Source organism: Passer domesticus, chromosome 3 (genome assembly GCF_036417665.1).
Source record: "Passer domesticus isolate bPasDom1 chromosome 3, bPasDom1.hap1, whole genome shotgun sequence".
In the NCBI taxonomy this organism is placed as follows: domain Eukaryota; kingdom Metazoa; phylum Chordata; class Aves; order Passeriformes; family Passeridae; genus Passer; species Passer domesticus.
The window spans coordinates 117,901,692-117,912,561 of NC_087476.1; positions in this window are offsets into that span (position 1 = coordinate 117,901,692).

Sequence of the window (10,870 nt, forward strand, 5' to 3'; positions counted from 1 at the left end):
TATAAGGGAAAATGACTGGTAGTTGAAATCTTTGTGTTTGTTCATCTGCTGTTCAACCTCCAAGAAAAAAAAAAATTAGAAAAAAAACCAAAACAAACAACAACAACAAAAAAAAGACAAAAAACCAAACAAACAAACAAAAAACCACAAAAAAAAGGAAAAAATAATTACACCCCACCAAACCCCTGCAAACAAACAGACAAAACAAAAAGCAAACAAATAACCCCCAAACCCAACAGCTTACAGGAGAAACTCCTCAGGTGGCAGCAGCCACATTTCATCCCAGGGCCAACAACAGGCAGACAGAGGGAAGAAATACCCTTCCCCATCATGTTTATTTGGGGTTTTTTTCCCAAATAAACTCAATCTTACAAGAAGAGATTAATGCCATACATCCTTCCTTGCAGGAACTGGTCCTGTCCTGCTGCTCATAGGGGGGCTAGGTCAAAAAAAAAACACAACAAAAAATCAAGCAAAAAACCCAACCCCAAACACCAAAACATTTTATTTTTGAGCTGCTGAAAAAATAATCAAGAAGGATGGAGCACTTTCAGAACCAGCACCCAGGATTACTCAGGATTTATCATACAAATAAGGGATTTCTCATAATGCCAGGGTATGTAGACACGTGGGAAATTAAAATGCATTGCTAGCATTTATTTTTAAAAGCATAGCAAAAGGCTTTGCTTGAAGCTTTAGGGCAAGTTTGGGGGTTTTTTTTATTATTTTCCCTCTGAAGAAACAATTATTTCTGGAATTGCTGCTGTGTTCCAGCTTTAGTCTCCCGTGAACACTCATTGCCTATATTATATACACATTATTCTAGCAGATACCTTCACAATGTGAAATTAGGCATATCTTTGGATAATCAGCACTTTGCTTCTCCCATTTTAATATTTTAGCTATTAAAACAGAGAGAAAACCAAACAGCAACAATAATGACTGTACATACACTCACACACACTCACTCACTTTATAGCTGTTATGGATTTTACCAGCAAAGGACACACTTTAAGTTACAGTGTCTAAATGATCATTTAATTGGGTCTTGGGAAGCCAACAAAATAATCGTTGTCTGAAGTGAACTTAAACAGGCTGTAGGAAAACACTGCAATTTTCCATCCTTTTTGCAGACTGAGGGTAAAAGGCCCTTTTGCAATGGGGGTAATTTAGATGGGAAAGTTGTGGGGAGAAACATTTTCCTCCAGGTTGGAGGAGGTTATTTTGCAGCCTGAATTTGAAATCCCATAGCAGGAAAACATATTCTGGCTTTAATTCCAGCACGCACAGGAGTTAAAAGGTGAAGTTCTGGAGCTAGATCATCTTTAAGGTGCCTTCCAACTCAAGTCTTTCTGTGGTTCTATGATTCTTCTGCACATCCACTTCTGATTGAGAGGCTGTCAGGGGGCCCAGACTGGGGACTCCACTCAGTAACATTTGTTTTGATTTTTAGTGCTCCTCCTGCATTTCCAACCCAGTCTTTTTTGGCTGTGCACAGTGGTTTGGACCATGACTGCCTAGCTTCCCCTAAAGAGCCCCAGGCTCTGGTTTAACACCAGTATCAACACAGAATTGCAGTCACCACCACCCTGTCTGGTTACCTGTCTGCGTTAAACATTGCATTTCTCCGGGATGCCTTTACTTCCAAGCACTGCACATCAGTCTGCTGACAAATTTCAGCTCAACTCCAGAGCAAATGAGCCACACCTGGCCAGAGATGCAGCACTGGGGCACCAAAACCATCTTCCAACAGAGGAGTCAACGTGCCAAGCTCATGGTACTGCTGTGTTTGATCTCTCCTTGTGCTCTCACCCTCTGGGGTGGCTGTGAATATAGAATATATACATATATATAATATATAATGTATAAAACAGTTCCTGAGGAAGGCGAGCCATAGCCCAAGAGCAGCTGCACAGAAGGCTTTTGGAACATTCCTTCATAGCTTTGGGGTTTTGCCTCGTCCCAGCCCAGGTTTCTGGACAAGATCCAGCATTGCCTATGGCAAACCAAGGGCTGCACTACCAGGGAAGGTAAAACTCAGCCAGCTGCGTGTTGAGGAGAGCTGATCAAAGGATTTTAGCTGGTGTTTCCAGAGCCGTTTAACTGGGATAGGTTCTGCTCCATGGTGTTGGTGAAAAAAGCCAAGTATTTGCATTGAGTCACATTCAGACTCATCTGTTCTTGTGTCATGGGCCTATTTTCCAAGTATTGAGCAAAGAGTTACTAACTTGAAGAGCCGTTTAAATATTCATTTTCCGGTTGAACTTTCATGCTGGGTAGGTTCTTCCGAGTGCCTCGGGGTATAATTAGTTCCTCCAAAAGCATCTTCCTACCAGACACTTTGCTAACACCACATTTCCCCTCCACATCTCCCCTCCTCCCCAGCCTCTTAAAGCTTCACTGAATTTCTGTGCACAGCCTCCCACAAAGGTTATCATCTTATGTTTAATAGTGGGGAAAAAGACAGCACACAAGATTTACTGCAAATGGAAGCCATTACTGGAGCAGTTATCAAATGAAAGAACAATATAATAATGTCTAGTCATAAAGATATGAAGAGTTGCCTGTCAAAGACAAGCACCTGACTTGTAAAACCGGCCTGTGCAGCTGCTGGAAGCTTTTGGCAGGCAGGATGAGATCCTTGCAGTTAAGCACCCAGGTGTTTTGCAGCTATATGGGCTAGAAACTGGGCACCCAAACTGGGACCAGCTGGAGGGAGATCCACATCCCAAGGCCACAGGACATTTCTATGAAGCAGAGCCAGGGGGATCAGCTCAGCACATCCAAAATATCCCAGTGAGGCTATAACATCCCCTGGGCTGATTCAGGCATTGGACACCTCTCAAAGCCAAATCTGTTATCTCCAGCTCCAGCTGGAGCTCATTGAGGCTGCTGACCCCAATTTTTTGGTTAAGTATTAACTAACTAATAGCAGATGGTGTTGAATTTTGTCTGCCCCTTAACCCTTAAGGTCAGGTCACACAGACTGTGAAAGAGCAGCTAAAAGATGCTGATTTCCAGTCTAGTGTATGGACACAGATGATTCTCCTCATCTTTCCAAGCCTTGCCCTCCTGCCAAGAGCTGGGACAGAAACTCCTTCAGGCTTAACCAAATGGTCATTAAGCTTTCCAAAATGAAAATATATGGACAAGTGGGTACCAGTGCCCATCACAGGGGAGGAAAGAATTATATTAGCAGAGAGATGTTGACTCCTATGTGAGTGCTGACATCTCCTGCTAAGGACTGTCCAGCTTCTCTCACCACACACACTTAGCTCTTTCCCCATCCCCAAGAAAATCACTTACTCTCATTAGCACAGTCAGTTCTCACAAGGCTTTTTACACCAGACACAGTTTCTGTATCAAGCTCCTAGACTCCATTACAAGAGCTTGTACTTCTCCTGAAGCCTTCATAGTTGGAATTTGTCATCCTTAGGCTCCAGGTGCAACAGTCCAGGTGCTTTTTAACCTTTTCTCATCTCTCTCAGGAGGGTCAGTGATGCCCAGTGATACCTGTGGCAGCCAGAGGTGCTGCCTCTCTATTTGGTGAGTGCAGTGCCACTTCTTTTGGTGTCTGGATGTGAAAGTGTTGGCCACTGTGACTTGTAAAACCATTTCAGACATGGAACAAAGCCTGGCAGGAGCTGTCTCAATGCTGGCTGCTAGTGGAGATGGTCAGCTGAGCCTGACAGCAGAGAAAAATCCCATCACAGCCTTGCTGGTAATACTTGCTTTTAGACAGCATGAAGATTGATTCCTGCTGTCTTTAGCCGAAGCTAGACAGCTTGAGAAAGAGCTGAACTCCCTGTAGTAATTTCAGGAGCATCTGCACTTCTCAAACATGCCAGACTAAGGTGTTTGGTCAAAGTCAAAGAGTAAAATCCAAACAAAAAAAGCTGCTTTTCAGCAATGCCTTTTGGAGACAGACTTCAAAGGTTGTCTCAAAGGGAGTCTTTATGTTCCCAGAGACTGAAAAGCATGGAGAAAAGCTTCCCTTAACTTGAAACTTTGTCTCAGCCATCCGAACTACAGAGAGACACCATTGTCTAAATGCCAGGTGAACAAACTTCTGCTTCCATCAGTAAAAAATATAAATAAAAAGATGAGACACATTTTTTGTTTTTGCCACAATTAAGGGACCACAATCTGTGGTCATGTGTTTTTTTTTTTTTTTTTCTAGCAGAATTGTCCATCAAAAAAGGGAAGATGAGAACATGAGATTTTCCAGATATGAGTGGGCTGCAGCACACCTGTGGGTTTTCCCTTGACCTTGGAAACACAGAGAATTAAAACATCTACAGTCCCTGATGAGTTATGCTTCCTAAAATCCGTGGCTGTTCAAGCCTCCCTTAAAGTCCTTGGAAATACTCTTAACACCTGGGAGGGTCTCTGCAAGCAGCTGCTTGCAAGATGTGATGAAAGAGCTACACAAGTTCCTCCAGTTTCTGGCTGGTCCAGCCCACAGAGGCTTAACTTGCTTCTGAGTTCTGATGAGGAAATAGGCTGGTGCTTAATGGAAAAATTAGAAAGGAAAATGATTATTGAATTGTACTGCAAAACCCCAAGGCAGGATGAAGAGTAGGATGTAAAACTGTTTGAGGAAATTAAACCAGCAACAGGGAAGGGCAGAGTGTTAATAGAAGCAGCCCTAATTATCCCAACTTACAATGGGTGCACCCTGTAAATTATTGTATCATTCAAGTGATCACCACAAGTTTGACCCACCTCTTCTTAAATACAGTGCTGTAATGATTAATACTCCTGTATTATCAGGAGCTGCTGGAAACAACAGATCAAGTCTGTTATTGCAGAGCAAGAGACTTGTGCAGAAATCTCATGCTTGGTAATTTTGTGCACGTGTATTGTATTTGCAAAGCACCCCCAACAAAGGCAGGAATGATGCACCTGACTCCATGTTCTCAGAAGGCTAATTTATTACTTTATTATACTATATTATATTAAAGAATACTATGCTAAAGAATACAGAAATTATACTGAATGCTAAAAAGATAATAATGAAAATTTGTGACTCTTTCCAGAGTCCTGACACAGCTTGGCATTGATTGACCAATGAGTCAAAACAACTCACAGCAGAATCCAGTGAAACAATCACCTGTGGGTAAACAATCTCCAAATACATTCCAAACATGAGCACAACACAGGAGAAGTAAATGAGATAAGAATTGTTTTCCTTTTCTCTGAGGCCTCTCAGCTTCCCAGGGGAAAATTCCTGGGTGCAGGGATTTTTCCAGAGAATGTCAGTGCCACACACGTGGGTTATGGACCAAGCAGGAGGCAGAGGGTGTGCAAGAGGGTGCACACAGCATGTACATGGCATGTGGGAGGGGGCATGGGTGAATCTTAACCTCCTGCAAAGTGACTTCAGCTCATATGTGCCTGGTTTGTCCACCAGAGATATCCACTCACTCTTCCCCATCCATCCCTTTGCATGTTTTTTGGTGACAGTGTATTAATGGGTGAGTAGTCTGACCTCAGCTCTGTGGGCAGAGCTGGTGGCAGTGATATTCACTGGCTTTGCCTCCTGCTGAGCAAGGGTGTATTTTCTAATCCCATCCTTTCAGTGCCTGGGCTCCCTCTGCTCCTTGATTCTGTGCAAGAGGGATGGATTAGCCCTGAGTGAGGCATCGTGAGAGTTGTGACAGTCTGGCTGTCATTAGTTTGACTTGGTTTGATGAAAATGGACAAATACAACAATTAGTATAGCAAAAACTCCTAATTAAAAAAAAAAACAGAAAATAAAAAAGATTATGTAATCATGGATGGATTTTTAAAATTATTTTACATGACTTGAAAAAACCCATTAATTAAAATCAAGGCATTTTTTAGTCATAGAATCATGAATAATTTAGGTTGGAAAAGACCTTTATGATCACAAAGGCCAACCACTAACCTAATGTGGCCAAGCCCACCACTAAACTATGCTCCTAAGCTCCACATCTACATGTCTTTTAAATCCCTCCAGGGATGGTGACTCCACTGCTCCCCTGGGGTAGCATGTTCCATGCTTAGAAACCCTTTTGGTGAAGAAATGTTTCCTGCCAATCTTATCCTCCCCTGGTACAACATGAGGCTGTTTCCTCTTGTCCCATCACTTGTTACCTGGGAGAAGAGGCAGATTCATTTTCAGGCACTTGTAGAGTGGTAAGGTCTCCCCTGGGCATCCTTTTCCCCAGGGGCTGAACACCCTCACCTCCTTCAGCTTCTCCTCACAAGATTTGTGCTCCAGACCCCTCACCAGCTTTGTTGCCTTTCTCTGAACATGCTCTAGCACATCTTCAGTGCTTTCTTATTCCTATTTTTATTCTTGTATTGGTTGCCTTGTTCTTGCACCACAGAGTCCTTCTGTTAATATTATTTGTTACAGCATCCTTGTACCTTAGAACAAGATTTGTCTCATTTTGCAGCAAGCTGCTCTATGGTCACTGAACCTGCTGACCTGTCCTCCACTCTCTGCTCCCCTCTTCTCTCCTCCTGGTTTGGGAAGCCACTGGGGGGGCAACCACCTTTTTGTCCATTTCATAATAAAACCCACAAAATTAGTTTTAAAAAGCCACCTAACAAAGAGGATTAATGAACCTGAAAATGAAACCGAATGGCTTATGGGGACTCTTTTTCCTCCAGTCTCCTCTGGTTCAGCCAGTGAACCAAAACTCCCAATTATTTATGACTGAATTACACCAGCACTCAAGAATTAAATGCTATTAAATACGTGTATGCAGCCCAAGAGCAAGGTGATTTCTCTGTGAGTTGTCTTGCTGTGTATTAAGAGTTGCTGCTGGTGGGCTTGTCACCGAGTTACATTATTTCCCCTGAGATCAAAACAAATCAACATTTCCCCACTTGGTGTTTTTGAAGACAATGCTTCAGTAACAGCTGAACAGCAGGGTCTGGAAGAAAACAGGAATACAGACAGAATAATAAAGGAGGAAAAATTCAAAGACTATATGAACTCAAGGAGAGGAGATAGAACAAATTATTATTATTGTTATTATTATTATTCTTTTAAGTTATTTGGTTTAAAAATATAAAACCATGTGTGGTTTCTCATGGTCAGAATTTTAATATAACTACACTATTCCCTTGCAAATTATCAACCCAAAGCAATTTGATAAAACCTGACCAGAATATGGCCAGGGAGATGGGAGAAAAGAAGAGCAGGAGATTCAGAAATGAGGGGACTGACCTCTAAACATGCCAGATTTCATGTTCTGAAAGAAAAAATCACAAGAAAAATATAACTGCAGGGTCTCAGATAGGATACCTTGCAGCTCATACAGTTCTTCCATTTAGGGAACAACCAGGACATTTTATTGCTGGTTTTTTTCTTTGATTATACACACTTCTCTAAGAGGTCAACATCTTAAGATTATCTTTTTGTACAATGTTCTGGGAGCACTTTTGCTGTGTCTTTTCTCTGTCAATCTTCAGCTTTCCTCTTCTGACAGCTGCTGGCTTCCCTAAATGAAGGACAGGCTTTTCTGCAGTGAAAGATGCTTTTTCCTTTAGGGGAAAAAGAAAAAAAAAAAGTCAAAACACAGAACCAGCAGGGGGGATATAATTGTACTCATCACCTGCAGACAGATATATTCCAATTTTTATTTGGTGTTTCAAGGATATGATGAAAAGTCCAGCTTGCTTATCTGGGTTTAGGGGAAGAAATTGAGATGAGAAACTGTGGGAATAAGGATCCCTATGGACTCTGGCTGGACTGATACCCACAGGGGACATCCCTCCTCACTCAGGACAGTCTCCCCTCTCTTGCACTGCCTGGAGCCCATAATCAGTGTGCTTCCAGGGTTTTACAGGACTGGAAACCACTGGAGGAGATAGGGCAGGCTGTTTGCTGGGGCCCCCTCTCAGTTTTCAGGGTGATCATTGCTCACACCACACAAATATCAGCTCTGTTTTATCTCACTGGGAGCAGGACGGGTCTTGGGGTCAGCTTCAGCCTGGGGGTACTGTGCTGGCAACACAAGCCTAATTTATTACTTAAGTGTCTGTATGTATTACTTTTATCATCTTTAATGCTCCTGTTTGCAAACCTCTTTGTCAGATTTGGTGTGAGATGTAAATATCTTTTAATTTGATCAAATAAGCAATGAACCCCATCTGGCTCAGCTGGCTGGAGCACCCTCCAGCCAGAGCAGCTGTACTGCCATACAGAGTTGCAGAGATTTTAGCTCACATTTTGCTGTAGCTGAGCCCCAGACAGTAAAAACTAACAGCTATTTTCAATTTTCCTAGTAACAAAACCGGATTTTTATTATTTATTTTTTTTGTGCAGGCAGGTGGAAGAATGTTACCACCAGAACAGCTTTTCTAAGCACAGAACTGGGCTACTCAGCCTCTGGCAGCCTGCATGGTAAAGAGCATGGTCCCACAGAAATGTGGGGAAAAACTCCAAATTTACATTCAATAAAAATGTTTCCTCATATGTAGAAATGCCATTTATTTGTATCTTGGACCTACCTTAGAAGAAATTAACTCTACTCTAGCTGAAACCAAGATGGACATAATTCCTCACAAATATTTTTCTGGCATGACAAGGCCTGCATTTCAAGCTATTTTCCCTCTATATATGCATAATGTAGTGTGTCCCACCTGGAACACACAGAAAATTAGTCACATGTCCTTCCATGTTTCTGTCAGAAGTATCTTAAAATTTTTAAAGCTTAAAGATGACTGAGGTCCAGGACAATGGCAGAAAATGCCAGAGAGCATCAGTATGCCCAAAATTATGTTTCTGGTGATTTTATAAACATTTCTATTTAATTAAAACTCCCTCCTTAGCTCCTAGTGTCAGGCTATTTATAGGTTGTGGGCAAAGGAGAAGCTCCTCTGACAATCTTGTGTATCTCTTAACTTTTTCAAGATTTCTCCACAAATAGTCATCCTGGTGCATGTTGAAGCAGCCTATTTTTGGTCTCTTGTCACGGTAGGGTCTTATTAATTTATTTCAAAGAGTGCAACAAATAATAGTAATGAACACCATCAGTTTACATCTGGTGCACAGGAGCCAGCAGCCAGGTCCAGACTGCAGGTGGGAAACTGAGGTGAAAGATGATAAAGGGTGGTGGGAGCAGGCAGAAAGCAGCCCTGAGGGAAGTGCTGGAGCCTTGCCATTCCAAGCTGCCGGTGCCTGTGGATGACAGCTCCAGCCAGCTGGGGAGTGACTTCCTTCCTGAACAGCAAGATCTGCAGGTTAGGTATAAATTCAGCTAGAAAAATCTGTGACTTAGGGAGTGGCTCCCTCATGCCAAATTTGGCTTAGAGGTCTCCCACTAGATCACTGACAATGTTCTTCTCCTAAATTAGCCAAATCTGAAAAGGGCAAAGCTGTGCTGTGTACAGCTGCCAGTGTGGCAGTAGACAACATGTGGAAATAATATTTTCATAATTAGGATAAAACTGATACTGAGTTTTGTTCACATAATCAGGACATCTTGAATGATTCACTTCCCATCACTCCTACTCCTACTCCTCCCATAGTATTCAGGGTATAAATATCTGTGGTTTAGGTATCAAAGACTTGCAGACCATCCTTCCCGTAGTCTTCAGTGTGACAGAACAACTCCAACAGGGTTAGTGGCTGCTGGATATAAAGGGAATGTCAGTCATACTTAATTTGTCATCAGTATCCAGGCTGGATGGTCCTGTCAGGATACATGGGATCAGTACCAGGAGGACCCTTTCATCCTGCAGTGAGGCATTTAGGGTGAAGACAGATAACCAGTGAAGGATTTCCTAGCTGGTCACCCAAGGACAAGGAGCATTTGAAAGGGAGCTAGAGCTTTCCTTGGCCAAATATTCATTAGAAGGAATTAAGAAAAATAAATGTCCAGTGAAAACCTTTTCTAAAATAGTGATGTAGACTGCATAATCTTTATAAATGCACAGGCTAAGAAAACTGATTTCCTTGATAATGGAAAAGTAACAAGGATTTCAGATGAAGATCAGGTGAGCTCTGGTTCTGGGGAAGATTAACTCCACTAGAGCTGGGAGTTTTTAATGAAAAATCTCCCATTAAAGACAGCAGACACAGGGCTCAGTAGCAGCTTTGCCATCCCAGTTGCTTTGGATATGAACCTGAGCATGCAATGCAAACCCTGATATCCCTGAGACAACCCCTGATATATCCACAGCAAAGTCCTGTTGGCCAAGTCCTTTGCTAAAGATCTTGCTGCTGTGGAAGTTACCATAGGATCAAGGAATGTCCTGAGCTGGAAGGGACCCACAAGGATTATCAAACAAACTCCTGTTCTGGGAAGGGTGAAAGGTGGCACCAAGGTGCTGCTGCTTCCCAGGTGATAGCTCCCAATGTTAGATCTCAATGTTCTTCTCATGTATTGCTCATCCTTCGTGAGTTTTTCAGCTTTAGCCTTTGGGAGTGAAAAATAATCCATGATTCCTAGATGTAAAGTGGATGCTCTACAGGGCTTAAGCAGAATGCAGCTGCAGCAAACCAGTTTCTCCCAGTCCCCAGGAGCTGGGTGGTCTGAAAACACTGGAGTCACACACAGCATGCATGGCACCTGCTGGAGAGTGTGTGCTGGCCAGATTCCTAAATACCTCCTCTGTGCTTTGGCTCTTAATTACTGGTGTTTTGAAGAAAACCACTGGATAAGATAAAGGAGGAAAAAAATCACAATATAATTCAGGTAATGGCAGCATTCAGGAAGACTTCAAAGGTGCAGCTTCATGAGCTCCAAGATGGAGCAATTCCTTATGGAAGGAAGGAGAAACCTGAGCTGCCCTGACAGCATGGGCTACGTGCTGTTTATCCCCTTTAATGTGGACATCCCTTTGCAACCTACCATCCAGGTCTCTCCCAAGATGCTGGGAATGGCCA